The sequence below is a fragment of the Misgurnus anguillicaudatus genome, chromosome 1 (genome assembly GCF_027580225.2).
Source record: "Misgurnus anguillicaudatus chromosome 1, ASM2758022v2, whole genome shotgun sequence".
In the NCBI taxonomy this organism is placed as follows: Eukaryota; Metazoa; Chordata; class Actinopteri; order Cypriniformes; family Cobitidae; genus Misgurnus; species Misgurnus anguillicaudatus.
Genome location: NC_073337.2, coordinates 18,887,024 through 18,903,973, shown reverse-complemented (window position 1 = coordinate 18,903,973; position 16,950 = coordinate 18,887,024). Strand labels below are relative to the sequence as shown.

Genomic DNA, 16,950 nt, shown 5'->3' with positions numbered 1-16,950 from the left:
GAACGTAAGTTCTCTCAGGTGGGCATTCAGGCGGAACAGGGTCATTCAAGTGTTCTTGGGTGATTTCCTGCATGATATCCCACGCTATAGGAGCAATGATAAGAGAAGGTGGTATGATAGGGACAGGTGAACGGTCAACAGGAGTGGGTTCGTGGTATCTGGACAGAGCATCAGCTTTACCATTCTTGTGTCCGGGTCTGTAGGTGATTGAAAAATTGAAACGGGTGAAGAAAAGTGACCATCTTGCCTGGCGTGCATTCAATCTCTGAGCTCCCTTCACGTACTCGAGGTTTTTATGATCCGTCAGAATGACAATATGATGCTTCGCACCCTCAAGCCAATGCCTCCATTCCTCCAGGGCTGCCTTTATCGAAAGAAGTTCCTTGTTGCCTATATCGTAGTTTCTCTCTGCCTGGGTGAGTTTTCTGGAATAGTAAGCACATGGGTATACCTTATTTTCTGGACCGTGACGTTGTGACAGAACAGCTCCTACTCCAGTATCTGATGCGTTGACCTCTACGATGAACTGTTTTTCAGGGTCAGGATGTTTCAGGATCGGGGCGGTGGTGAAACAGGTTTTAAGTCTCTGAAAAGCTTGCTCAGCTTGTGAGTTCCACAGGAGTTTTTTGGGTTTACCTTTCAGTAGGGATGTCAGGGGAGCTGCTACAGTACTGTAGTTGCGGATGAATCGTCGGTAGAAGTTTGCAAATCCTAGGAAACGCTGCAAATCCTTAACAGTGCGGGGTGGAGGCCATTCGGTGACTGCCTTGACTTTGGTGGTGGCCATCTCAACACCCTGGGAACTAATATTATAGCCCAGGAAGTTAGTTTTCATGACATGAAACTCACATTTTTCTGCTTTGACGTATAACTTGTTCTGGAGGAGACGAGACAGGACTTCTTTAACATGGCAGACATGGTCTTCCATATTATTGGAATAAATCAAGATATCGTCAATGTAAGCAATAACATACTGGTTCAGGAGGTCCCGGAACACTTCATTGATGAATGACTGGAAGACGGCGGGAGAGTTAGATAGACCATACGGCATCACAAGGTATTCATAGTGCCCTCTAGTGGTGTGGAATGCAGTCTTCCATTCATCACCTTCACGGATACGAACCAGATTGTAGGCACTACGTAAGTCCAGTTTGGTATAGATTTTTGCTTCCCTCAGTTGTTCTAGGGCAGAAGGTACAAGAGGTAAAGGGTAGGGAAATTTAACAGTGATATTGTTCAAACCTCTATAGTCGATGCAAGGTCTTAGGCCACCATCCTTCTTCTCTACGGAAAAGAAGCCAGCTGCAGCAGGGGATGTGGAGATCCGAATAAAGCCATTTTGTAGTGCTTCAGTGATGTAATCCTCCATGGCTCGGGTTTCAGGTTGAGACAGGGGATAAACTTTACATTTGGGAGGCATAGCATTAGGTAGAAGTTCAATAGCACAATCCCAAGGTCTATGTGGTGGTAATTCGGTTGCTTTGACTTTGCTAAACACTTCTGCATATTCAGAGTAGACATCAGGAATCATAACATTCTTACCAATAGGGCTTTCAACATTGGTAGACAGACAGGGTTTGTGCTTCATATGGTTAATGCAGGTTTTCATACAACGAGATGACCATTGTAGAATCTCTCCTGTTCTCCAGGTTATTTTAGGATCGTGTGCGACTAGCCAGGGGTGTCCCAATATGATGTCATAACGGGGTGAAGAGATCACATACAAGGTAATAGTTTCAAGATGAAGAAGACCAACTTGAAGAGTGAGGGGAACAGTCTGGTGAGTAATACCTTTGCCGATGGGTACATTGTTGACGGCAGAAATGCTTAATGGAGGTTGGCATGGGATGACAGGAATGAGAAATTTATTGACAACATCTTCATTAATGAAGTTTAGTGCAGAGCCTGAGTCAATTAATGCTGTGAATGACATGGTTATATTATCGTGGATGATTGTTACTGGTTGTGAACACATATCATAACAAGAAGGGAGGTTAAAGAACTGGTTTACCGTGTTGGTGTTGCGAGGTTTCTTGGATGGGCAGTTATCGATGCGATGTCCAGGTTTCCCACAATAGAAATATAAATTGTGCTCACGACGTCGTTGTCGTTCTGCCATGGTCAAAGGAGCGAACCCCATCTGCATTGGTTCTACAATGTCGTCATTATTTACAGCGGTATGGAACACTTTACTGGTGGCATATACAGGCCTAGTGGAAGTTTTCAGTTTCGTTCTAGCAGGCACATTTCTCATCAGGTTATCAATGTGTACAGACAAGGTCACAAATTCAGAGAATGAGAGGTTCTCACCTTTACATGCCAGTTCTGCTTGAAGATCAACGTCCAGACTGTTCTGAAAAATATCCTTTAGCGATTTATCATTCCAACCGCTTTGTGCTGCAAGCGTGCGAAATTCAATGGCATACTCTGCGACAGGACGATGGTTCTGGGACATATTAATGATCTGCGATGAAGCACTTCTTCCCCCCGCTGGGTATTCAAACACTTCTTTAATTTGCTGTACAAAATAGGAGTAAGATGTGCGGATACAAGGATCGGTGTCCCAAACAGCGGAGGCCCACTCGACCGCTTTGCCAGTCAACAAAGAGAAAACTTTAGAACACATCGCATTATCAGATAATTTATCGCTCACATGATCTTGAAAATAAATATCCAGCTGACGAAGGAAGCCTCTCACGTGTTCCGCTGTACCATCAAACTTATCAGGTTCAGAAACGCTCATTCGTTTCACAGAGGTGGATGGCAATGCTTGAATATAGCCAGTGAGGTGTTCGTTGACGGCTTGAAGCCGTGTAAGCTGTTCCTGGTAGCCCTGCAGGAGCGTGCTTTGTTGTTTGTAAGCAGCCATTAGATTGGTTACTTCCGCTGGATCGATGGTTGGCGAAGTATTCTGTAAGGAATGCTCAGGAATACTGGGATCCATTTTGCGGTGTTTATTTAAAACAAACCAATCAAGCAAACAAATCAAAACGTGAGGCAGAAGAGTAGTCAGGTATACAGGCAGGCAGATCAAAACACAGATAGACAGTCCAATCCAGGCAAACTAAGCAAAGGGGCAAATCCAAAAGGCAGATAAACAGATAGGCAGACAAATGGTCACAACAATAGGCAGTCAGAAATCACAATCAGAATAACGCTCGGTACGCAGGTAAACTGGCAATACTTCGCGCTAGCCTTAGGCTAGCTTGAAACTTAAATAGGGACAAACAGGAAACAGTCAGAGAAGCAGAGAGCGGCGCCACGTCAGTACTCCGGCGAGGGCTCCCTCTGGCGGCGTGGCTGTATGGACGTTACACACATTTTTTACAGTGTACTTGAATGGGGAAATACAGATATCTCTAAAATCATGTGCTAAAATTATATTTTTCTCCATTAAAGGCGACATTTCACAAGACTTTTTTAGATGTCAAATAAATCTTTGGTGTCCCCAGAGTGTGCATGTGAAGTTTTAGCTCAAAATGCTCAGATAATAATTTATTATAGCATGTTAAAATTTCCACTTTGTAGGTGTGAGCAAAAATGTGCCATTTTGGGTGTGTCCTTTTAAATGTAAATAAGCTGATCTCTGACCTAATGCAGTGATGTGGTTGGATTGTGCAGATTAAGGGGCGGTATTATCCCCTTCTGACATCACATGGGGGAGCCAAATTTCAATTACTTATTTTTTCACATGCTTTCAGAGAATGGTTTACCAAAACTTAGTTACTGGGTTGATCTTTATCACATCTTCTAGGTTGATAGAAGCATTGGGGACAAAATTATAGCACTTAAACGGGGAAAAAGTAAAATTTCCGTGATATGTCTCCTTTAATAGTAGTAGGAGTGTTTAGTCCTGTTATGTCAAAATATTTGGCAGCACCCTTAGCAACATAAACATATGTGACACTTTCTTTCACAAAGAAGTCATAACGTTGCGCTGATACATTTTTATTTACTTTAATATTTGTATTGTGTGGTAAAAAGATTAAGATAATAATTGTTTTTTATTCAGAACTTTTCAGTCTTTTCTCTGTGCTGATCGGAGCTGCTATTGGAGTGTCAATAATAATAATCTTGTGTGTCATCACCTATCTCTGTAAACGGTGAGTGCATGACATTTGTGACTTAACAAAATCCTCAGTTTTAAATGAACACTGCTCAGTGTCTATATGGGTTCCCACTACAGAGTGTTAAAAAGTAGCAGTGTTGAAAGGTGCAATAACTTTTTCCTCTCTATCACCTCGGATCATCTCTGATGATGATGAATATTGAACAATATTGTTTGATCTGGAGCATCACACAGTTTGTATAACATAAATAATGCACTTACATTCAATGATCAGACATTGGGCCAGATTTACTAACAGCTTGCGCCGGTGTAAACCATCATTTTGTTGTTAAATAATTCGGGATTTACTAAAGACGCATTAATGCTGAAAAGGTGTGGTCTATTTATTTTATAACCTTATTGCATATACGTTTCTATGAGTTTCCCTTTCAGAATGGGAGGAGATTATTTAAATGATTTATGCAATGCAATTTAATAAGGTTTGCGCTTGTGGTATTACTGGTATTTGCGCCATTATTACAAAAATGTCTTAAATCATTTTAAGCTTAAAATGGCAGCAATTGTTGCTAAAAGAAGAGGCATCACATTTTTTACATATAACAATTTTTTTGGAATTCCAGGGAAACATATTATTAAAAATATTGTTTGCCAAGCCATGTTTTTTATTTGCTGGAGAAAATATAAAGGAGTAACTAGGAGAAGTCACACAATACCAGACGTTTCAAAACTTCTTCTAAACCTTATTTTCTGGTTATTGAGTTATTTTTATAGTGTCCTATGGCTAGCTGAGATTACACACCCCAAAATTTTCCGCTGCAATGTCCCTGGTGCTGAACTCAAGGGCAGATCACTTGCACCTCATATTTGCAAGCCTAAACTAATTTGCGGTGTGTAAATTGCATTGGTCAGTATTGAAATCAGCTGTTGGGCCTGTGTTATTTATTTTGCACATTTTTAGTAAATAACCCGCAGATATTACCACTCCCGTAGGTGCTTTTATGGAATTACGTTCTGACGCTAATTTGTCCTTTTTAGTAAATCTGGCACTTTGTGTTGAGATCATTGAAAAAACCCTTTTGATTTTGTCACATATAACAAACAACACTTGTACAGTGCATACCTGTACTAGTACCTGAAATATACATACAGTGTCTGTAACAAAATGGTACATATCAGGACCTTTTAGTAAATATTAGGACAATTTTTGTACCTTGTGTGTAGAATAGATCATATTATTTATAATGGGGACAGAAAAATCTTTTTTTTTTAGAAAAGAAAACAGAAGATCCTTAAAGACAAGGCAGGAAGACATCTCTGGACTTAATCTGTCAGACAGGGTGAGTTTCAACAAAAAACGCTTTTCATCTTCAAAGACATAATTGCTCGGAAACAAACTAACACGCCTTCTACTACATTAGTGGCAGAATAGTGTCTGCCTCTGTTATATATCATTGATTCTACACTGATGTTCATCCATTATGTTGTTTCAAAGGAGAATGAAGAACCTGTTTATGCCAATAAATCTAAAGAAACTTCACTGAATTACCCACAATCCCTTCATTATTCCTCCATTGACTTCACAAACACCCAAATAGAGTCAGAAGAGATCAGGGGCGTCTCCTCACTTACTGCTGTCTATGCTGATGTCCGACATTATTCAGGACAAGAAGAAGAAAAGAGCTCTGTGGGAAACGTTGAACCTCTGAGCAACAGCAACATCTCAACAGTTGAGATAGCAGACAGTGAAACAAGAGATCTAGAATTGACCATCAGCACAGACACTGAGCAAGATCAGTCAAAGAAAACAGATTTGCAGTCAGATGAAGTTTCTGATCTTTATGCTCAAGTTAAACGCACACAAAGAATTAAAAACTAGCTAATTTTCAAAAAAATTGACATTTTATGCTATGAATTTTTTTTTATTTTTTAACAGTCAAGATTTTAAAAGATATTCCTACAGAGACTTTAAAATATAAATTAAGGCATCAAAGCAGTGTCATGTTTTCTTTATGTTTGGTCCTTGAGTGCAGCAATTGTGTACAATGTTAAACAAAACAATCAATTGTGAAGGATTGTTGTGTCATTAACTTATAACACAGTATTAATCATAGATTCAAATTAATAAATTTGCTTTACATATATTTTGTATGTGTATAATATTTGTCATAGTTTAATTTTATTCTTTAATCTATTTTTTTTAGTTATTTTATTGTTTTTTTTTTGTTGTTTTGTGTGCTCTATGATTGTGTGGATTTATAATATGCATATAAAAGTTAAAAAGTTTATTTCCTCATACTGTACCTTTAATAACGTCGTTTGACCAGTAGAGGGCAGAGGGCTATTTCATGAAACTCGCTTGGAAAAGCGAGGATTAAAGTTACAAACTCGACTTGAATTAACCTAACAAATGAGGCGAGGATAAAGCGGTTTCAAAAAAGGCAAGTGAAGCTTACGCAATCCAACTAATGTGATCCAGATTTCCCTAGTCAAGATAATTGCGCGTGCACGCTATTCTTGAGCAGCCCTAGAGGTCGAGCGTGGATCAAATCGATCAAAGTTAAAGAGAAAGCGGTAATTTTTGATAAAAATGTATGAAAATGTACTTCTGACTGGAAATTATAATACTGCTGCAATAAACAAACCCATAAAATAGTTGGAAAGTCCTTATGGATTAAATCCTTGCATGCAGAAACTAAATCTAAATATATTGTCTTATTTTAGAGTGATCACATGAAAACGTCAAACACTGTTAGAAATGATGTCCTAGTGGTTAGTGCTCTCGGCAGTGCATGCGGGGATCCGGGTTCGATCCCCGTCAATGCTTATGTGGCTATGCCTTGCTAATTTTTATATACTGTACTTTTTAAAAAATAACACAAATCTTAACTTTTAAAAGACAATTTGTAGTTTACTAAGTAATCTATATAATACATATTTAGCAGATGAATGATTTTAATACATTTACAGTAACTTTAAATGTAACTTAAATTTATTTATTTTTTGGGGGGGGGTACATTTCAAAAGCAGCAACTTGAGCGGACAATAAAGTAACAGGTGAAAATAAAATATAAATATATTGTTCATAAGAAGTGTAGTTGATTTAAGCATAATCATATGCTAGAAGAAGTGTCTAATCTTATTATGTTAGCTGCCAAAGATGTTGACTGGCAATGAGGAGAGCACTGACATCTATCAGCAGCACAGCTTTACCCCTGCAGATGAACTGTTCTTGAAAGAAAAAAATGGGGTCACTGAGAGCGTGGTGGGTGAACAGCATATGCATTTCTGAATTTACAGTAGTACAAGAAATGATTGTGTAAAATCATATATGTTACACATATTCTTGACCAATCATTATTACTTGACATGTTACTCAAAACATTTTTGATGGCAAATTATGTGTGCGTTATAGAGTCACAAGTCATCATGTTAAACCCTGGCTGGGAGTATGAGAGATTTTAAACCACTGTTTTAATATCACACTGTTAAAAAAATTAGCTGTAGTTATGCAGCTGTTTGCCAGTAACTTATGTAGATTTAAAGGTTTATTATTTACTGGCAACAGTTTGTTCAAAGTTAAATCAACATTAAACATTAACAAGTCTATGATTTTACAGCATAAAACTATAAAATAACAGCCTCATGCAAAGTATTTTGTGAACCAGAAATCCTCATGAACCTTTTTCTGTTGTTTCCTTCATATTTTGGTTCCCAGAATGCTTTGCATGAGGCTGTTATTTGATGGTTTTATTCTGTAAATAAAAAGACTTGTTAATGTTTAATGTTCATTTAACTTTGAACAAACTGTTGCCAGTAAATAACATACATATAAATCTACAGTAAGTTACTGGCAAACAGCTGACAGTAATACTGTAAGTTCTACATAATTTTTTAACAGTGTAGTGTTAGGTGTTGATAGATAAACAGAGTTTTATGAATGGTTACAGTGAGGATCAGTTGAAGAAAAGCCGGTATAAGCACATTATACTATAAGTCTACAGTACAAGCCTTGTGAGCTGAAAAAAATATTTTATGCAGGACACTAACAATCTTCTCTGTGATAAAAAAAGAATTTTAACTCATTACAACAAAATGCCAAGAGCATACCATCACATAATTATATTGTATTCCTTCAGCCATGCAGACACCATAATTTTTTTTTAATTTCAAGAAAAATGTAACAACTACAAAAAGATACAAATACTGTAGATCTTTAAAATAATGTGCATTTTTATGCACACCAAGCATAAAAAAATTAAATGACTGTACTTGACTTTTGTGTGTTGTTTATTTAAATAAAATTTCCTCTTTGTGTGACAGACAATCTGAATTATTTATATATATATATAAACGTATTGATGATATATATATATATATATATATATATATATATATATATATATATATATATATATATATATATCATCAATACGTTGCAATTATAAGAATTTAGATACATCTTAAATTTGTTAATAAACTTTTATCCTTATATTGAGGTAGTTAAGATTATCATTTATATTCAACATTTGATAGGCCTATATACCATATTATGAAACACATGTCTATATTTTATTAATTATTATTGTAACATTTATCAAATTTAATATATAAGTTGATTTTCTTTAATTGTTAGATTAATAGTGGTTAATAAAGTCAAATAAAATGTCAAAGAGTCAGCTGTAATATCATTGCATTTACATTTCAGTGTTAGTGGAAGTCTAGTTAAGCAACAACTGAGGCTTAGCCTGACAGTTAGCCTGCTCCGGACCAGGCTAGTTTGCAAGCATAAGTTTCCATAGTAACCGGGGTTGAGCTAGTTCAAGTTTGTTTTATGAAACGAAATCCACCGGCAATAAGCCAGACTTAACAAAATAAGCCTGGCTTATTCTGTAATCTAGTTTTATGAAACAGCCCTCAGCTTTATGCATTTAGTCGTTTGCTTCCTTGATGCACTAAAGTAAACAGTCACCCACCGTCATAGGTAAAATGTATAATAAATGTTTTCAAAATGAACATTACAAGTAAACTGATCAAATTAATTATTGTGTCATATTATTCTATATTAATAATGCAGATAACTCGCATGCATGTAATACATTTTTTTTTTTTTTTTTTTGGATTTGCATTATTGTATTATTTAAAATAAATATATATATATAAATCAGTTATATTGTAGATCATTTATTATTTAGATTAATTGAAATAATGTCTGTCTTTAGGTATAGGCCTTCCTGTTGTATTTAACCCATATACATACATTAGCTTTTATGTCACACTTGGGGCTCTATCTTGCACCCAGCGCAATTGACTTTGTCAGTGACGCATGTATCATTTCGTATTTTGCACTGGCGCACAGCGGGTTTTTCCCTCCACAGACGCACGTCGGCAAACTAGAGAATGAACTTGCGCTCCCTGGGCGGTTCAGCGCAAAAAAGGAGGCGTGCTCCGGCGCAAGCCATCTCTTATGCTATTTTGCAGTTTCAAAAAACAATTGCGCTACTAACCAAAAAAAACTAGTCTAAAGTCAGTGGCGCGTTGCGCGTGGTTCATTATGCTATTTTAAGGGCTCATGCTTGACCATAATGTATAGCGTGCACAACACGCATTGCTTATCTAATCTACACAGATGCAACAGTTATTTTTGCAAATCATAAATTGTTACAATAAAAAATATAAGATAAGGGCAATCATTAAATCATAAATTGTTACAATAAAAAATATTAATACATGAGATAAGGGAAATCATTGTGGTGAGCATTGTGGTGATAGTTTTTATTTATTTTGTGTGGCAGCGTTAAACAATTATCATGCAAATAACAATTAAAATATTTTCATAAGTTTGTTGTGTGGCTGTATTACGTTTATTTTATCTAAATAATAATTTAAATGTTTTCATAAGAAACCTTCATGTATGTGAACTTGATTTGTAAGTGTACTTTGGGATTGGACCTTGCTTTCTTGTGTCCGAATTCAAAGACCCCAAACCCTTTCAGCGGTGAGGGTGGACGCAGCGATGTCCTCCTGTGTGCCCGGCGTGCCCGATTTATGCTGGCAAGCTTGGGATCCCCCCGTCTCCTGACATCATTGTAGTGCTTGGCGCAGCTGATGAGACAATCGCGGCTATTCCCTCTCACGCCTGTTTAACCGACGCTGTTTTGGGCGGGTTTCTCCTATCCCCATACAAAACAACTTCTCTGTCTTAGACTGCTCTTACAAGAACGTCGGTCTCCTCGGCTGTGAACAGCTCCTGGCGTGCGCCTGTCAAATCCGTCATAATAATAGCAACCTGCCATGGAACTTGCGCCCTTGCATTTAAAGGGAATGTTGGATAGCGTTCTGATTGGTTTATTTGACGTTACGCCCAAACCACACCTATGAATAATGAACCTACTTCAGACCAACCCCTTATTGATTTGCGCCCGGCGCAAGACTTATTTCTCCCGCCGGGAAAATAGCAACAGCGCCCAAGATCCGCCCACAAAGTCACTTGCGCTTTGCGCTTCGGACTTGCGTTTCAGATCGTTAAAATAGGGCCCTTGGTGTTTAATTAATGTCTATACCATTATTTTCATTTCACAAGGCCACTTCTGATAAACTTTGATTCAGCATGTGGCCGTCTATTTTACCATCTGTGTTATGGTGGTAAGCTGTATGGGCAATTCTATGCAAAAAGTAATGTGAAAAGTAAAATTTTATCAAAAGTTTTTAACAAAATTAATACCTCAGATGTTGTAACGTGAGCTGCTTTACATAAAGCGAGAGAGATGAGAATCCAAGAAGGTTTATTAAAATCCACAAAAGGGCAAACAAACAAATCCAAATAGGGTAATCCAATAGCGTAATCCAAAATAACAGGAGTAGGTCAAAATCCAGAATATCCAAAAACAAGAACAGGAACAGGAATACAAAACAGGCACAGGAACAGGACAAAAATCATGCAACTGTAATGCAGCAGGAAACACATACAATACTTCGCAGCGATATGATACCAGCGACAAAACGTTGCACAACGTTTATTAAACAGCAACGGTGATGCATTGAACTCCCTGTTGTGATGACGCAAGAGCTGCAACTACGGTAGCTGAGAGGCCATTCTTTGTGTTCTTTTTAAATGTTTCTGAAGCCTGATGAAATCGTTACAAATGTGTGTTAAATACTGTAAAATACCCTTGATGTTACAGTCACTGACCTGGCCGTCCAGAATGAAAGACAACATTCCAACTTGAACCCATTGAGCGAGCTGTCTCTTAACTACCGCGTGGTTTTATACATCTTGCCGCTGATTGGGCCGACATTTCTGACACACCCACCAAACAAGAAAAAAACAAATCTAAAAGCTGTTGCATTCCGTTGCACACCGTTTCCAGGAAACATGTCGTTCAACCTGGAAACCGTAGCAAAACGTTGCACACTGGTGTGAGATTGAACGTGCTCCAGATTTATACTGAACAAACAGGAAGTACAAAGGGAAATGTGACATGACCAGATTTCAAAATAAAAGACTGAAAACAGAACAGGATATCAAAATAAAAGACCTGACAACAAAACAAACAGAACACAAGACAAAACTCTTACAAATGTATACAAATTTGGGGGTCTGGGCCAGGACCGGTCATTTCTCTGAACTGAGGTTTGTTTTAAGTTTCACAACAACTTATTTCAGTTGCGTAAGAGTTATGAAAACAGCATTTAAACACGACTTATTGGGGTATATTTTGTGGAATTATACAAGTGATTTAAAAATTTTGCTTTTTTCAAAAACCACGCATAAACATTTTTCTCTCAAAAATACAAACATGTACATACATGTAGCTCATATAATATTTTAGCCCAGTTTGTGCTGAACGCAGTGTTATGAGACATTTGCCATTATTATGTTTTAAAGCAACTGAAAAAAGACCAAATGTAAGAGCATGTTAGACCCTCTGACAGTGTCCCAAAATGGTCGGACCCCAGAGGGTTCAATGCTGTTTTCATAACTCTTTAAGCAACTGAAATAAGTTGTGAAACCTAAACAGATCTCTGTTCAGAGAAACGACCGGTCCTGGCACAGATGCCGTTCTGCACTCTTCTGATAGAGTTCAGCTGAACAACAACAACAACAACAACAACAACCTTTATTTATAAAGCACATTTAACACAATAGAAATTGATCCAAAGTGCTGTACATAAGGGAAACAACTACAAATGTCCAAAAGCTAAGGAATAAAAATATGTCTTCAGATTAGATTTAAAACTGTCCAATGATGGAGCAGACCTCACATGATAAGGGAGAGCATTCCAAAGCATGGGCCCAGCCACAGAAAAGGCCAGATCACCCTTTAATTTGTAACGACTTCGTGGCACATTTAAAAGCAAATGGTTTTCTCTTCTTCTTTTCTTTTTCTTTCTTTATTTATAAAGCACTTTCACACAACGGTTAGGACAAAGTGCTGTACATTATTAAAAGAAAACAGCAATAAGTATAACACAATCACTAAAATAAAATAAAATAAGAATAACAAGTAATAAAATAACAAGACATAAGACAGTTACATGATACAACATTACAAATCTTACACCATTAGATGTTTTTTGAGTCTGCATTTAAAAACTGGTAAGGAGGGTGCAGCTCTAATAGACAGAGGGAGCTTATTCCACAAAGTAGGGCCAGAGATCGCAAAAGCTCGATCGCCTCTGCGACTGAATCTGGTTCTCTGGACTGAAAGAAGACCAAGATCAGCAGACCTCAGATGTTTGTTTGGCCTATGAACACTAATTAGCTCAGAAAGGTAAGATGGTGCTTGGTTGTGAAGGGCTTTATAAACAAAAATAAGGATTTTATAACTAATTCGTGAAATAATTGGTAGCCAATTTAAAGAGATTAAGATTGGAGAAATGTGATCGAATTTACGTCTACCTGACAACACTCTTGCGGCTGCATTCTGTACCATCTGAAGGCGCATTAAAGATGACTGACTGATACCATAATACAAAGAGTTACAGGTTTGAAGATCTAAGTGCCCTACCAGGACAATAAGGTACAATTAGATCACTAATATACCTAGGTGCAGAGCCAGACAACGCCTTATAAACAAACATAAGAATTTTAAAATCAACTTGAAACTTGATAGGAAGCCAGTGAAGAGATGCCAAAACTGGAGAAACATGATCCCTCTTTCTAGACCCAGTCAAAAGTCTTGCAGCTGCATTTTGAACAGTTTGTAATCGAGATAGTGAAGATTGCGGAAGACCACAATAAAGAGAGTTGCAATAGTCTAATCTTGATGTCACAAATGCATGAATTGCAACTTCTAAATCTTTTCTTGAGAGAAGATTCTTCAGCTTTGCAATAGATCTTAAATGGAAAAAGCTTCCTTTAATAACTGCACTAATTTGTCTGTCAAAGAATAGTGAAAAGTCAAAAATTACTCCAAGGTTTTTGACTTGGGTGCATACATTTGTTGAGAGAGGACCTAACTGGGCTTTCAGAGCAGGAACAGAATCTGCCGGACAACCAAGAATTAAAACATCTGTTTTTTCCTCATTTAGCTGCAGAAAATTATTTGTCATCCACCTTTAAATATCATCTACACATTCCAATAACACATCAAATGACGCAGTGGTGTCAAGTCTTACTGGAAGGTAAAGCTGAGAATCATCTGCATAACAGTGATATGAAATGTTGTACTTCTAGAAAATGTGGGCCAAAGGCAGCATTTAAGGGAAAACAATAATGGTCCCAAAATAGATCCCTGGGGCACACCAAACAAAACAGGTGCAGATGATGATGAACAATTTCCAAAATTTACAGAGAAAGTCCTCATCTCAAGGTAGGAGGCAAACCACTTTAATGCAGTGCCCTTGACACCTACCATATATTCTAGCTGAAGGCGGGAGATGCTTGCAATTTTTTTTGTTTCCCATGTAAAGAGCCGTCGACCCGCGTGGGCTGTAACGGCGCATTCACACGGGGCGTAAGCGTTAACGCTTAATGGAAGGCTTGTCTGAAGCGTGGCCAACAGCAGCTACACATGCTCCGTTCTTCCATAAACGTAATTGGCTGGCTCTGTCTAGGTAATTTGCATAAGGCGATCTGATTGGCTGACGCACGCGTCGCCGCCTGAAAAGTTGAGAAATTTTCAACTTCTGCCGCGAGCAACGGCACTGACGCGGCGCCGACGGATCCACAATTCAGTTCGGCAACGCATGACGTCACCCATTAAAAGTGAATGGGAAACGTTAACGCTGATGCCCCGTGTGAATGCACCGTGAGGCAGTGAGCAGAGGAGCAGAAGGGGAGGTGACGGACTCGGGACCGGGCATCCTGTAAACAGGCTCAAACCAGACGGCGGCCAACCAGAGATACCGGCCAATCACGGCAGAAACCTCTCTGCAGACCGGATCCGGCTTGATGATGGCTCTCCAGAGCTCAGCGAAGAGTGCTGAACGTACTTTGCCCCTGAGCCAGTCCGGAACTGGGCGTACTGCAATGGGCAGTAAAACCCAAGCAGGAGATGTAGCAGCTGACCCCGACACCGTTGCTGGGTTCAGTTCTGGCAGGTTTATTCTGTGAGGAACTGGTGACGGGTTAACCCAGTCGCAGACGGTGTCGGAGAGAACAGAAAATACATTTTACAACATGAAACAAACACCCACAAGGGGGTACACAACATGAAAAACAGATAACACTAAACTTTGACTAGATAACTAGACTTGAACACGATATGAACGCGAGAACAATACAAATGAACTTGCACAAAACTAAGGACACAATAACATTATATAGAAAAAAACAAACAAGATAACGAGCCGGAACAGGTGATGGGAGAAAACCAATGATTACTAATAAGCAGGAGAACGAGGGGGCGGGGACAAGAGACAAGACACCGGAGGCACATGACACAATAAGCAAGACATGAGCCTCCACATAAAGTCTGGGACTGCCAAAACCCTGCCACCATGACTAAATACAAATACAAAATTAAAACTGCAAGCAGTGATGGAAGGGCCCTCGCACCCATGTGCACCGCCACTCTATGGCCTCAGTAAAGCAATGAACCAGGGGGATTGAAATTTCAGTGGGTAAATATAGGTGGATATTCAAAGGAACTTTGAAGTGCCACACCTCCTTTGTGCAGCAGGTGGCGCTATGATTGTAATTGATTGTTGTAACGTTGATGTGTTGAGGCCAGGACCCTTGTCAAACGTATGATATCTGTGACAGGTCAGACATTGCATGCTTGAGTTACAACAGCTTTCACATGGTGAAACATCAAACTTTGCCAGGCCACCACGGACACGCCCCTTTAATTTATCACCGCAAAGGGCTTAACATCAGTCTGATCATATATGATGATGATTTGATTAAATCTCTAAGAGCAGTAAATCACAGCGTAAACATGGTATTTCCTGCTACCGCTAGGTGGCGCTATGACTGAAGCTGAATATTGGCAGGGAAATGTGTTCAGCACAGGACACTTATCAAACATGTGAACTGTGTGTCAGATTGGACATTGTACGCCTGAGTTATACCAACTTCCTGTTTCATGCGAAAATTGTGAAATTTGTCAGGCCGCCACAGACACACCCTCCAACGAAAAGTCAAAAGCTCCGCAATTTAACATCGCAAAGGCCTTTAGATGATACTGACCAAATACGATGATGATCCGCTAAAATCTCTAGGAGGAGTTCGTTAAAGTACGAAGCATGGAAATGGCAAAATTTGCACATAAATCACAGAGAAAATTCAAATTGGCCGACTTCCTGTGGGGTTTAGAGCTTGGTTCCAAGGGACTTTTTGTAGGTCTTGAGGTGATAGATGACCCTATCTAATTTCGTATCTGTACGTTTTTCGTAGCGGGAGAGTTGTTCTCTTGAAATTTTGCAGGTGGCGCTATAGAGTCATTTCTACGCGCCCACCACATGTAAATTTTCGCCACTTCTGACGCCTATGCAAAATTTCATGAGTTTTCGAGCATATTTAGGCCCTTAAAAATGCGATTCATTTTGGAGAAGAAGAAGAAGAAAAAACTGAGCAAAAACAATAGGGCTTTGCACCCAAAGGACCGCCCCATTTCAACGAAATCCAGCTTTAAAGAAACACACACGTGTAACTCTGCTGCTACCCCAGAAAAACAAACTATACAAACTTAAGCTTGACAAGTAGAGGATGATAAAAAAGTTTATTAAATTATAAAACAACCTTTTTGCAAAATGCTAAACAAAGTTCTCTACATCATCTACATCATTCAATTTTGTGTTTCAATGGACAAATACTGACATTTTAAATGCTACACTTACTTACAGACACCAAGTGCTTGCATGTAAAAAACACTGGCTTATTTGTTTACTTAGACATTACAGTTTTTCTGAATTTCTAAAACATTAAATGCTCTAAATCAAATTCCCAGTGGCCTAAATCCATTTGTCAAATCAATCACTCTTTTGGCAAAACCTTAAACAAGTTTAGGTAGTTAGACTCTATTGCAAAACTCATGGACTTCTTTTTTGCAAAACTTTCAACACAAAACCACATTTCACAATGCAGGCCACCCACGCTGAATGCAACTACAATAAAGTTTCATAGAGAGACAACAACTAAAGATTGTTTACACTTTTTAATTATTGTTTGACCAATTGCACACAATATAAACCAACTGAATGGGGACTGGTGTGAAAAAAAATCATGGCTGTGTATATACCGTATATATATTTTTTAAAGGACTGACATATGTGTTTGTCGGAATCATTATCTCTTGTAGTATTTTAATACTTTTTGTATTCCAGTTACTGTGATGTCTTTTTGTAAAGTCTTGGGACAGACTGGTAACTTTGCATTGCTTCAGTATGTATTTTCTTGGCCAATTGAGGTGTTCTTAATACTGTAGATAGTTAATGTC

General features: G+C 38.4%; 1 non-coding gene across 1 annotated transcript; it reads left to right on the top strand.

Annotated features, from left to right (window-relative positions):
* Positions 1 to 4,009: 4,009 nt before the first annotated feature.
* Positions 4,010 to 6,240, top strand: LOC129432104 (uncharacterized). Its single transcript, XR_012369540.1, has 3 exons — positions 4,010 to 4,103; positions 5,340 to 5,406; positions 5,562 to 6,240. It is a non-coding gene; the product is annotated as an uncharacterized protein (transcript).
* Positions 6,241 to 16,950: the final 10,710 nt, after the last annotated feature.